This window comes from Drosophila obscura, unplaced genomic scaffold (assembly GCF_018151105.1).
Source record: "Drosophila obscura isolate BZ-5 IFL unplaced genomic scaffold, ASM1815110v1 contig_109, whole genome shotgun sequence".
NCBI lineage: Eukaryota > Metazoa > Arthropoda > Insecta > Diptera > Drosophilidae > Drosophila > Drosophila obscura.
The window spans coordinates 612213-626652 of NW_024542690.1; the positions used below are offsets into that span (position 1 = coordinate 612213).

Sequence of the window (14440 nt, forward strand, 5' to 3'; positions counted from 1 at the left end):
ACACAGTTATCGGAGCGGATCTGGAGCCATTCGCGTTAGCCTACCTGGAAGATATTGTCATCGTCGGGAAGGATTACACGGAACACCTACACAACGTCAGGAAAGTCTTCTCGCGCCTACGCAAGGCTAATCTCCGTATCAATGTGGACAAATGTACGTTTTTCCAACGCCGGATAAAGTACCTAGGGCATATGGTTAGCGAAGAAGGTATTCATACCGACCCAGACAAAATAGCAGCGGTTAAGGATATGCGACCACCCAACATCCTCAAAAAACTACTGCAATGTATAGGGATGGCGTCGTGGTATCGCCGGTTTTTGCAAAATTTATCCACTGTTGGACATGGACACAGGAACAACAGGACTCCTTTGACCAACTAAAAGAATTACTAACCTCCGCTTCAGTACTCGCTTGCCTGGACTTCAATGCTAAGTTTTCCTTTCAACCCGATGCAAGCGATCTCGGAATTGGAGCTGTCCTTATGCCGGAGATCGAATGGAAGAGGGTCATCGCATATGTGAGTCGATGCAAGCAATCTCGAAATTGGAGCTGTCCTTATGCAGGAGATTGAATGGAAGAGGGTCATCGCATATGTGAGTGGGACCACTACCGCGATCCAAACAAGGTAACATCACACTACTGGTATTCTTCGATAACTTTTCTAAGTGGGTCCAATTAGTCCCTCTCAAGAAAGCCACGGCATCAAACCTTGAACGAGCCTTTCAGGTGCGAATTCTCAGTCATTTTGGAGTACTGAAAGTGTTTGTATGCGATAATGGTACCCAGTTTACCAGCCGATCCTTCAAAGCATTCCTCAAGTCGGCCGGAGTATAGCCCCAACATACCGCACCCTACTGTCCTCAGGAAAACCCCACAGAAAGGTCTAATTGGACTGTAAAAACGATGATAGCTCAGTTTGTTGACGAACATCAAAGCACCTGAGACGAGTTACTACCAGATATGTCATTAGCCATCAACTCCATTATCTCGGACATGACAGGCTTCAGCCCAGCTTTCTTGCTGCACGGTAGTGAACCCCGTTTGCTCCACTTTTCTACATTAAACAGTTCAGACATAGAATAAGTGCCATATTCTTTAAAGTTCTCTTTGCAATAGGTAATGATTAATTGAATTTAATTGAGTTTTAGCCCGAATTTCTTTTTATAATGAAAATATTTAATTTTTATCAGCTTCGGGTGTTATAGTGTCATAAGGCCCACAAAAAAGTGAAATAAACCCCTGGGGCGCAATTTATTTTTTTTTTTTTATTTCTCCCACCCACAACGCTACCTGCCACTGATTGCTAAATTCTGGATAATAAATAAGTTCAAACTGAATCTATAGTTCTAGTCAATAAGTAATTATAAGTCATTATAAGTTAATAAGTAAACTGAAGGCGTTAGATCGTTAATTTAAAATACTGCCGTTGGTGGACGAGATGGCAGCACATTGAACTATCGATATAAAAACAAGGGAGGCTATCGAAAAGCAATAAGAAGAAAACAAAATCAGGCTCGAGGCACGCAGAGTTTGAAACGACCTGACAGCAACAAATCTCCAAGCTACCCACACGTACCTTCACAATGCGCCGAGATAACCTCGCCACACAGAACTCGGTCCGATCAACCAGAATAGAGTCGCTCGCTCACATTCTAAAAACGCGCGCAAATATCTGCAGCAACAAACACACACACGAACACGCCGCGAACGCAGAACGTGCCCATGGCGACGCGAGCACCGTGTATCTACATATCAACCGGGTTCATTCCCTTAGTTTTGGCCACACGTAAGTTTTAAGCAACAACCACATGGTGCAGTCAGGGACCCCATTATTGAATATTTCTTGAATAAATTCATAAGTCTATACCCAAATCACACGTCCCTCGAGTCATTTTATTCAATTTAACTACTAACACACTTTTCTTCCTGATAGGTTTGAGTCTTTATGACAACGCACTGCTCTGCCCCGCCTTCTCCTGACCCATTGAGACTTTGCGACAACGCACTGCTTCGCCTCGACTTCTCCTGATCCCACTTAGCCTTTGCGACAACGCACTGCTCCGCCTCGTCTCTCACTGATCCTCTCGAGCCTTTGGCGACGCTCCACTGCTCGTTACTTGTAACAGCGGTGTCTTTGTGACGACGCACTACCCAGCCAGTTTCCAAGCCACGCCTGTCCATGACAAACCCTTTCGGGTTGGTAAGTCGTGATCCCCAATGGGTGTGCTTGGCATTGTAGTCACCAGCTGCTGTAAATCGGTCACCTAGTAGGTCGAAGAATGTTACAAATTTTGTTTCGGAAATGCATAAGCGCGGTGGGCAGTATACTGCGGCTAGGTTTAAGTAGCCGCTCTGAATTTCCATATGAATTGATGTTGCCTGTTGACAAGGTATGGCAAATGATGGCAATGGATAATGGGTGCTGCGATGCTTTATCAGAACGCCAGTACCTCCATGTGCCTTTCTGGGATTTGATTTGATGTCTGATTTGAATGTTGTGTCGAGGAACGTAGATTGTGTTGAAAGCCATTTTGCGTTGAAGGACTGGAGGCGTAATGCAACCTTTGTTAGTTAGACTTAACGCCTAGGCAAAAAGAAGACTGGCGACTGGAGTGGTTGAAGTTGGCTTATAATCTGTATAAGTTTTTCAGGTGCAGTTATTTGTTGGTTTAGGTGATTTTTCAATTCTTTAACGACAGGACAACCTCTATAGTTGGCAGTATGGTTTCCCCTACAGTTGCTACATTTTTTGGCAAAAGGGGTCCTTTTTATTTTCGGGGTAGGCCTCAGTGAGATGAACATCACCACAGACAACGCAGACTGACTGTAGTGTGCAAGTTTTCGTGTGTCCATATTCCTGGCCATTTGTGCATTGGCCTGGTGCATTTCGTTTGAGTGGTTCCTCAACGGCGATCCTACAGTGCAGTAGATATTGAAGCTTGTAGATTGGGTGAACTCCCTTTTTACTTAAATGCATACTGTCAGGTGTCATTTCTACCTTGAACATTGGCTGGGGAATTTTATTTCTATTTATTTATTTATTTGTTCATAGGCATTTTGATTTCAAAGCCCTTATTATTAAGTCCAGCTATTATCTCATTGATTGGGACTGTTGGTTCGATTCCTTTGATAACCTTTTGTAATCCTTTGCTACTTTTAAGTTGGTAGGTGTAGTAATTATTTTTTTCATTTTCGAGGTATTTCGCAAATGATCGATAGTTTTTTTTTGTCATTGACTTGTATTTTTGTTTCATTTATGTTACCCTCTCTTATGGACGTGACATAGAATGTGTTTGCGCCAATTTGATCAGATATTTTTTTTGACAAGTTCGGAACAATTTTCCTGACGAATATTTGTCGGCCTTGGGTGTTTGGGCGATCTCATCTCATCTCTCATCTTCATCTACTTGTCGGAGAATGGGCACTGAGCACTCCATGACCCTTCTGCAATGCAGGGGAGAGAGAGCGTGCTCTTTCCTCGTTCACTTGCAGTGATGCAGTTGTTGTTGGTACTCCTACCTTTGGCGAGCATATAGAGAAGTACGCGTTGTTTTTTGCTTCCTGGAGCCGACGCTCGTCTTGCTGTTGCCGGGCTTGGCTCTTTTGACTTTGGTTACAGTTATTGTGCTCCTTACCGAGCTGGTGCTCATATACGTTGACATTTGTTTTTTCTATTATTTCTATTATTCTTTATTACACGATCGGACGATTTTCATGGGCAGCACGAGCACTAGTACCCATGCATGCCTCGAGCGATTTGCGATTAATTGCGATTTATTAATTTTCATGGCGGAGCGATACAAAAATACGTCTGAAGTCGTTGACGGTTGAAGTATAAAACAAGCAAGTTAAAGAAAATATTATTAACGAGGAATACAAAGCCAAACTCAGCGGCTACAGAACGGAAAAATAAACGGCACAAACAAGCTCGTGGTGGAGCTTCTGCTCCGGTGTCGAGAGTGTCCACGAAACAGCTAGACTCTGGAAACTGCTATCAAAGATGACGGAAGGTGGACCAAAGGTAGCGAAGTATAGCACTATTGGAAGATAATTTTTCTAGATGCACTGAAATAAAATATGCTAAAAAGAAACACCTAACACCCGCGAACATAACTTACACTAATGGGCTTACTACTAATGCGGCCACGGCAAGAACATACTCACCTACATATTTCGCTGTCCAATAAAGAACCAGTACATCGTGAATTTTCTTTCCCCAAAGATAGGAAAGGGCAGCCTGAGCCTCAAGGACTACAGACCGATAAGCCTCACTTTTTTTATACCCGCACTCGAAGAGTTATGTCGACGTTGATATGCAATGACTGCACCATAATGTTACCCATGCGACACCAAGACGAGGCCTGTTATACGAGGAACCCAGGCAGACCCTGGGTGCTGAGATGGAGATATAAGTGATTTGCAGAGATTTTGCAAATGCGGAATTAACATTTTTTCTAACATTTTAGGAATATCGGATAGCTTGGATATACCTCTACAATTATTTTCATCAGACTTGCTAGCTTTCTTGTGGAGCGTAATAATAAAAGATTTCTTCCAGATAGGAGGGAAGCATGAAGAATTAATGGATAGGGTGAATAGTTTAAGCAGGGGTCCAAACAGAGCGTCGGCACAGTACCTGATTACATAGCCGGGAACTCCATTAGGACCTGTTGAAAACACCGGCTTAACTATTCGAAGATCATGAAGCAGTGAGCTTTAATTTAACAAGGGGGTGAAAATGCCATTCGACCTTGGTAAACTGTATGGATACGGCTGACCAGAGTAGCTTTTATGAAAAAATTTTTTTTGGAAAAATTGGGCAAAAAGTTCGGCAATTGCCTCATCATTATTTTCCGACATATTAAGAAATGATAGCGAGGATGGATGTGCGGGAGATACCGTACCGGTACCCGGCTACCCGCCGGCCAAACCTCCTCGGGCTACCCCGCAACCGACAGAAGAATAAGACAAGTTCAGCGCTCCGAACCGAAATGCAACATCAGCATTTAGCCGGATGCGGGGCAGACACAAACTCAGCATAACGTGACAGCAGATGTTAGCATATATACATATACATACATATAAACCCAGCTAGATATAAGAGTGCATAAAAAAGCTTATAATTACAATAAAATTAGTCGAAAGACAAAACTGAAAGCGACAAGACGTGTTATCGTTTATTTGTACCTTAACCTAATCACCTCAAGATTTGGAATATCATTATTTTAATTGTTGTTAAACAGGGAGTAAGATAAACGGGTGGAAGTGAGGTGTGTGAAAGTACGAAGATCGTATTCATTATAATAAAAATGATTAGTGAGCAGCAGTGATAAGTTTAAAACAAAGAAAGAAAAAATTAGAGTTGTGGGAGTTGGAAGTGAAGGAGATAAAAATATTAGATGTGTCAGGAAATCTAATTGTCGCAGTAGCGGCAGATAGAACTCGTAGCCGAGAAACCTGAGCTGAACGGGTGGTTCGTCGTTTAAGTGTTTCAAACATGTCTAAGCAGTGGCCAGCACCAAAGAAAAAAAAAACCAGATGGAACGTGTGAGTCGCTTCTAGGGAAACGACTCTACTTATACCCGTTCTCAGTCAGTATATAAACTTTTGAACATAATTTTTTAGAATTTTAGAATTAAAAAAAATATTTTACATTTTAAATTTTTTTGCTACATCTGTAATCTACATCTACATCTACAATGTATATTTTACATCTAATATGTAGATTATAGATGTACCATTTATATTCTACATCTCCTCCGCTAGGGGTTGCTCGTGCACTGAACGAGGCAGAGTGTGCGAGCGAGAAAGAGAATCAGTAGCGTCAGCAGCGCTGGAGAAGGAGGGGGAACGAACAGAATTCAGACTCCGCAATCTGGTAGATATGGGCATTCTCTACGATACTGTGTTTTTAGTTTTATCGTATCTTTAAAATTGTGCATGCCACAGATTTTCGATCTTTGTGGGGTCGGAAGGGGGCGGGGCGAAATTTTGAAATACACTTGTAGCAGTGTGATATCACATGAGTCTGGAAACCAAATTTGGTTGCCCTAGCTCTTATAGAGAAAGAGAAAAAAAAGTATAGAAAAATAAAGAGAGAGAACATTTGACATATATATCTTTTTGCAGATCGTGAACGCACACCTCGCTTAAAGCATAGAGAACACATACAGAAACACAGCCACAAACACAAATAAGTATAGATATATAAGAAATACACATAAGTAACATAAGATCATACACATACATTAGTATTAGATATTGCACGAATAAGAAGCCAAGAAGTAACAAACAGGAAAGTCGCAAGTGAGTATTCTAGATTTCAGCATTGGGTAGAGTAGAAAGATCTCTAAATCCATTAACAAGATCAATAGCAGAGAAAGCGTGTAGCCTTCTAAACATAGCCGAAGAACTAGAGCTGCAGGAACAAAGTACATCAAAGCGCGGTAAATGGAAAGCCATGCCGAATCAGGATCAGGTGGTCATTTTTAAATCTGGTATTTTTTTTAGCTTTTTTCAGAGGTAGCGATAGTTTTTTTCACATAACTTTAGTATCTTACGTCTGGTTGTAAAGAACTTTGCTAGTTTGAAAAGATAATTAAAACAGCTAGAAGTTAAGCCCAAACACTTTGTGATTACAGCTTACCGTCTGGGAAATATAAAGCATTGAAATGCAAAAATGATGATTTTTGTGCGGTATTTTTTACGAAATTTTGACTTTGAAAACTCAGGAAAAGTCGAAAAAAAATTATATCTTGTGTCCTCTATTTTTTTGTGTATAGGTGCGTTAATTTGGCGTCGTTTAAGGTATCGCTCATTAAAATCTATGGAGAGACTTTGGAGCTAAAATTCGTTAACCAAACCTAAAATATGGAAAAAATGCACAAAAAATACCTTTTTGAAGGCGGCGGGCCCAACTGCCAATTGGGAACAAAGCAAACGAAAAAGGGTTGTACATTTGGTACCTGTTCGCGTTCCTTTGGTATGAAAAGTTGTTGACAGTTACTTTTTTCGTTATCAGAGGTAGGATACCTATTCAGGTCAAATATTTCCTTTATATTCTCACAAGTGCAGGTCCACAAAAATTGGATCTCGTCGCGTCTACCTATTCATAGTCATGGATATATAACTCTGTGCCTATAATGTCTGTGCCTTAGTGTAGTTTTGACTTCCCTCAGAATACGATCGTGTGTTTACCAAAACATCTTGCAATTAATTAAAATCAATTGTCATGGATACCTCTGGCCGATCATTTGCATGTGCTTTCCAAGCAGACTCATTTTGCTACATATGTGGTAAGTACATGATGATCAACGAAATAGAAATCGCTTTTACCGAAACTCTCCAAAAACAGTATGAAGAAAACTTTAAAATCAAACCCGAAAGTTTTGTTGAAGAGTGGGCACCAAGCTGTATATGTCAAATGTGTAGATTGAATTTAACAGCATATGATTACGACGAAAAGTAAGTAACTCTAATCCACAAAACTATTAACTTTTCCCAAAATTCTAAACATTATTTTTTTCGTACAATTTTTTTTAGAAAACAATTTAACTTTGGTAGTCCAATGATGTGGAAAAAAACAGATATTCACGGCGCCGAATGTTTCTTTTGTTCAGTAAAGAAAACTGGAATTGGGAAACACTTGAAAATAGTTTACCCGAAACAATCTGGCTTCGGCTTTACCCTTCCTGCTCCTTCCGAGGAAATACCGCCCCTAAAACGCCAAAAAGGAGAGGTATCTTCCTCGTCGAATGGAACAACGGATTCAAGCAATAACTATTCAGGAGAATGGAAATTTTGCAATCCTATTTCACAGGAACAATTGAACGATTTGGTGAGGATCCTGGATCTTCCTAAAAATAAATCCGAGCTGCTTGGATCTTTTTTAAAGGATGCACGTTTATTGAAGGAAGGTGTCAAAATAACTCATTTCCGGACGCGTCATTTGGTTCACGCACAATTTTATATGACGAAGGATGACATGTGCGCTTGCCACGACATTTTCGGACTCTTCAAGCAACTTGGTGAAGCGTACGACCCAAAAGATTGGAGGTTATTTGTTGACAGCAGTAAGGAAAGTTTAAAGGCTGTTTTGCTACATAATGGAAACCAAAAGCCGTCTGTTCTTATCGCCCATGCTGTTAATATGAAGGAAACATATCAAACAATGGCTAAGATGTTTGTAAACATAAAATATAAAGAACACCAGTGGAAGGTCGCGTGTGACTTGAAGGTTGTAGCCATGTTAACGGGATTGCAAGGTGGTTACACAAAACACTGCTGCTTCCTGTGCCTATGGGATAGTAGAGCTAGAGAACAGCATTATTCAACAAAACTCTGGCCAAAACGGGAGGAACATACTTTGGAAAATTACAATGTAAAGAATGCAGCTCTCGTGAAGTTTGAAGACGTTATTTTACCACCATTACACATTAAGCTGGGACTATCGAAAAATTTTGTTAAAGCACTGGATAAGGAAGGTGAATCGACGAGTTACCTAAAAACTGTTTTTCCACGTCTGTCGCTGGCAAAAGTGAAAGAAGGAGTATTTGATGGCCCCCAAATTCGAAAACTACTAAAAGATGATGGATTTGAAAATATTTTATCTACGAATGAAAAAGCAGCTTGGAACTCATTACGAATGGTAGTAGCAAATTTTCTTGGCAACAGCAAGAGTGATGATTACGTTAATATCGATCAAGACCTAATTGAGAATTATGAAAAAATTGGAGCCAACATGTCACTAAAAATCCATTTCCTACACTCCCACTTGGACTTTTTTCCGACAAACCTAGGGGACGTTAGTGATGAACACGGAGAGAGATTTCACCAACAATTAAAGGCTATGGAACAACGTTATCAAAGTGTTTGGAATGAAAACATGATGGGCGACTATGTGTGGACTCTCATAAGGGAATCTGATTGGAGTGACAAAGGAAGACAGCCAGAAAACTTAAGTTATTTTATGAACAGTAACAAGCAGTAAAAAAATAAAAAGTTTGTATATCCTTAGAATTGACTAAAAAGTCTAAAAATTACTGATTGTTGTATGGGTTAGGGAATGAAATTCTATATCTCAGGTATTTCTACTTTGGTTTCATTGAAATATGAATAGGTAGAAGCGACAAACGTCTAATTTGTGTAAAAATAAAGGTCAACATTTGACCTGAACAGGTACCCATACCTCAGATTGGGCACAACGAAAGAAAGATCCAATTTTTGTGGACCTGTACTTGTGAGAATATAAAGGAAATATTTGACCTGAATAGGTATCCTACCTCTGATAACGAAAAAAGTAACTGTCAACAACATTTCATACCAAAGGAACGCGAACAGGTACCAAATGTACAACCCTTTTTCGTTTGCTTTGTTCCCAATTGGCAGTTGGGCCCGCCGCCTTCAAAAAGGTATTTTTTGTGCATTTTTTCCATATTTTAGGTTTGGTTAACGAATTTTAGCTCCAAAGTCTCTCCATAGATTTTAATGAGCGATACCTTAAACGACGCCAAATTAACGCACCTATACACAAAAAAATAGAGGACACAAGATATAATTTTTTTTCGACTTTTCCTGAGTTTTCAAAGTCAAAATTTCGTAAAAAATACCGCACAAAAATCATCATTTTTGCATTTCAATGCTTTATATTTCCCAGACGGTAAGCTGTAATCACAAAGTGTTTGGGCTTAACTTCCAGACGTAAGATACTAAAGTTATGTGAAAAAAACTATCGCTACCTCTGAAAAAAGCTAAAAAAAAAATACCAGACTTCAAAAATTCTTCAAAAAAAAGTTCTGCCATAGAAAAAAAACCATAATTCTTTAAAAAATTTTAAATCCCCATATCTATCAGAAAAAGTCGGTTTGGATCCTTGAGGAAAAAAAAAGTTCGATTTTGTCGAGTAGTGTAATGAAAGAAGCCGTAGATTTGACAATCAGTCGGAAGGTGACAGCACTGGGTATAATAGCAAAACCGAAGCAGGATGTAGCTGAATATACTCCACCTGGGTCGAAGTCAGGTCGCTGGAATACGGCAAAATCACATAGGGGGCAATTGAGTATATTTGAATCAGGTGAAAGAGGACAGCAACTGCATAATATTCATGAAGAGGAAAATTTTCGGCAAAATGCCTCCGAATACAGACTGGGGTTATAAGGAAGGACAGCCACGCCTCAGTACTGCCGTATATTTATGTCATATCATCGAACGGCACCCCTTAAGGCTACAAACTCATATTTAAAACCCACAGTAATAGAACAGGAACGATGGGAAAAGCTACAAAAGGCATTCGTAGTCAAGACACCAATAGGTTCGCATGTTATGTATTGAACTTATGTTAGGAACATACAAATTAAGGAATTAAGTGGAAGAGAAATATTCGATATGTTCTTGTTCGATTTTCATTCGAACTTTGACGGGCTGATAGGCATGGATATACTAAATCCTAGTACTCAGATCCAAAAACTGTTAGCCAGCAAACAAATGTCATATATTCTTCGAGCGGCCAGTGTGTGACCAGAGGTGTGCACTGCATTCCGTACGGTTACACTGCTCAGACCGCTGCTTGGTTTTGTTTAAAGTTAATAAAATGCACTTCTTCGGCTGGGGCCGTTCTTCCCCAGGCATATCCTGGGCTCCCCAACATTTTATTAGCAAGGTAATGTGTCTGACTATCAGCAGCAGCAGATGGCGACGCCTCCCGTGCCGGACACCGAGAAGACAAACTGGTTTGAAAACAATATTCGTTTTATATTTATGAAAATTAATATCCATATAATTTGTTTTTTTATACCCGTACTCAAAATGAGTTAAGGGGTATATTAGATTTGTGGTAAAAGTTGATGTGTGCAACGCAGAGAAGGAAACGTTTCCGACCCCATAAAGTATATATATTCTTGATCAGCATCAATAGCCGAGTCTATATAGCCATGTCCGTCTGTCCGTCCGTCTGTCCGTCTTGATGAGCGCCTGGATCTCAGAGACTATAAGAGCTAGAGAAACCAAATTTGGTTTCCAGACTCATGTGATATCACACTGCTACAAGTGTATTTCAAAATTTCGCCCCGCGCCCACACAAAGGACGAAAATCTGTGGCAGGCACATTTTTAAAGATACGATAAAACTAAAAACTAAAAAACGCAGTATCGTAGAGAATGACCATATCTACCAGACTGCCGAATCTGAATCAGATCGGATCATAATTATAGCCAGAATGAAGAAATTAATTTTCTGTTGCTTCCCCTGCCCCCTTCTGCCCACAACAACGCAACTCATTTTCCTTCTCGCTCGCACACTCTGCCGCGTTCAGTGCGCGAGCAACCCCTAGCGGAGGAGATGTAGAATATGAATGGTACTTGTACAAACTACATGTTTGATGTAAAATAGACATTGTAGATGAGATGTAGATAACAAATGTAGCAAAAAAATGTAAAATGTAAAATTTTTTTTTTAATTCTAAAATTCTAAAAAATCATGCTCAAAAATGTATATACTGACTGAGTACGGGTATAAGTAGAGTCGTGTCCCCAGAAACGACTCACACGTTCCATCTCGTTTGTTCTTTGTTGTTATACCCGTACTCAAAAAAGAGTTAAGGGGTATATTAAATTTGTGGTAAAAGTGGATGTGTGTAACGCAGAGAAGGAAACGTTTCCGACCCCATAAAGTATATATATTCTTGATCAGCATCAATAGCTTAGTCGATACAGCCATGTCTGTCTGTCCGTCTGTCCGTCTGTCTGTCTGTCCGTCTTGTTGAGCGCCTAGATCTCAGAGACTATAAGAGCTAGGGCAACCAAATTTAGTTTCCAGACTCATGTGATATCACACTGCTACAAGTGTATTTCAAAATTTCGCCCCGCGCCCACACAAAGGACGAAAATCTGTGGCAGGCACATTTTTAAAGATACGATAAAACTAAAAACTAAAAAACGCAGTATCGTAGAGAATGACCATATCTACCAGACTGCCGAATCTGAATCAGATCGGATTATAATTATAGTCAGAATGAAGAAATTAATTTTCTGTTGCTTCCCCTGCCCCTTCCTGCCCACAACAACGCAACTCATTTTCCTTCTCGCTCGCACACTCTGCCGCGTTCAGTGCGCGAGCAACCCCTAGCGGAGGAGATGTAGAATATGAATGAAACATGTACAATCTACATGTTAGATGTAGAATAGACATTGTATATGTAGATGTAGATATCAGATGTAGCAAAAAAATGTAAAATGTAAAATTTTTTTTTTTTTCTAAAATTCTAAAAAATCATAAGCTCAAAAATGTATATACTGACTGAGTACGGGTATAAATAGAGTCGTGTCCCCAGAAACGACTCACACGTTCCTTCTCGTTTGTTCTCTTATTGCAATGTTTGCTTCGTGTTTGCTGGCAAAATATGTGAAATTGATATCCTTTTCTAGGTGGGTCGAAACATACCAGTAATACAAGCAAAAACTTCGGATACTTTTCCAGTATATACCGACCTTTTTGTTTGTTATTTAAATGCAGAGGAAGCAAAGGGTTTGTGGGAGCTTTGTTCTAAGTTTCCCAATACATTTCATTCGAAGGGGGATAATTCACCAATATTGTCAAGAATGCGATTCCAGCAACGGATGATATATTGGTGTATAAGAAGCCGTACAGGTATGGGTTCAAACAAAGGGAGGAAATAAAAAACCAAGTGGAAGAATTACTAGAACAGAAGGTAATCAGACACAGCCATTCTCCTTGGAGCGCACCAATATAGCTGGTTAAAAAAAAAATGGATTTGTCTGGGAAGCAAAAATGGAGGCTTGTGGTAGATTTTAGAAAAGTAAATGAAAAGACAATACGACAAGACATGTTAGGAAAGGCAACATATTTTTCGGTGCTAGATCTAGCTAGTGGATACCATCAGATTGAAATGAGGGAACAAGATGTGCCAAAACTGCCTTTACAACTGAAAGTGGTAATTTCGAATATGTTAGAATGCCATTTGGGTTAACCAATGCCCCGGCGACCTTTCGGAGGGTACTGAACAATATGATGGGAAAAATATGGAAAAATATACCTGGTATACATGGATGATATAATCGTGTACTCACCATCTCTTCAGAGCCACATTCAGGATCTCCGCATAGTATTCCAGAAGCTTAGTGAAGCAAGATTTAAATTAAAAACCGATAAAACAGACTTTTTGAGGAAGGAAATTGAATATTTAGGGCATGTAGTGACAGAAGACGGGGTTCAGCCAAACCCTAAGAAAATTGAATCAATTAAGCGATTCCCGATGCCGAAGACAGCAAAATAACTAAAATCTTGCTTGGGATTAGCAGGTTATTATAGGAAGCTTATAAAAGATTTTGCAAGGATTACAAAGCCACTAACAAAGAGATTAAAAAGGAAACAAAAAATAAAGATAGATGACGAATATGTCAGAACCTTTGAATATTCTAAGACTCTCTTGTGTAATGACCCTATGTTCAGATATCCAGACTTTACAAAGACATTTATATTGACCACGGATGCTAGTAATTTTTCTATAGGAGCCGTGTTGTCCCAAGGGGCAATGGGCGCTGATAGACCCATAGCGTTTGCAAGCAGAACGCTGAAATATGCCGAAGCGAATTATTTAACTGTAGAGATAGTTACAGATCATTGACCGTTAACATGGCTTATGGGATTTAAGGAACCGAATTCTAAGCTGGTCAGGTGAAAGCTACAGCTATTGGAATATGACGTAGTGTACAAAAAAGGGTCGCAAAATATAGTAGCTGACGCATTAAGCAGAGTAGAGTTAGAAGCTCACACCAGTGAGCAAGACTCGGATCAAGCGACATGTGCAAATACTGACCACGTTACAGATATAGTTGTAAGCAACATAATTTACGTAGCTGAGAAGCCGATTAATGATTTTAATATAGAGATCATATTTGAAATGGGACCCACGTCTAAGCGTACAGTGAAGATACCGTTCAAGTATAAATTGAGACGGGTAATCATAGAGCCGGCATTTGATAAGGAAGGAATGGCTAGACTTTTGAAAGAGCTAGTTAAACCTCATAGGACTTAGGCGATATACGTTTCTGACGATATATTTGAAATAATTCAGGACGCATACATGGACTACTTTAGTCAGGCCAAGTTGTATAGAGTTCTGAGATGTTGACTAGGTTGGAGGAAATACAAGAACGGGATGACCAAGCTAATGAGATCGCGAAGTATCACACCACGAGGAATCATAGGGAAATATATGAAACCTTTTGGCGCATGAGGCGACATGTCTACTTTCCGTATATGAAAAACAAGATAGCACAAATTATGAATGTGTTCAAAAAACAGAGACGCCAGAAAGGCCACTAGACATAGTACACACGGATTTGTATTCAGTTAATAAGCAGTATGTAATGACCATAATTGACAAGTTTTCAAAGTATGCTGTAGGTTACACGATTCCCGCTAG

At 39.8% G+C, this 14440-nt stretch overlaps 1 protein-coding gene across 10 annotated transcripts in view; it reads right to left on the reverse strand.

The window, feature by feature from the left end:
- Nucleotides 1–14440, reverse strand: part of LOC111073210 (piezo-type mechanosensitive ion channel component) — a 164414-nt gene that overhangs the window by 102899 nt on the left and 47075 nt on the right. The window lies entirely within an intron of this gene.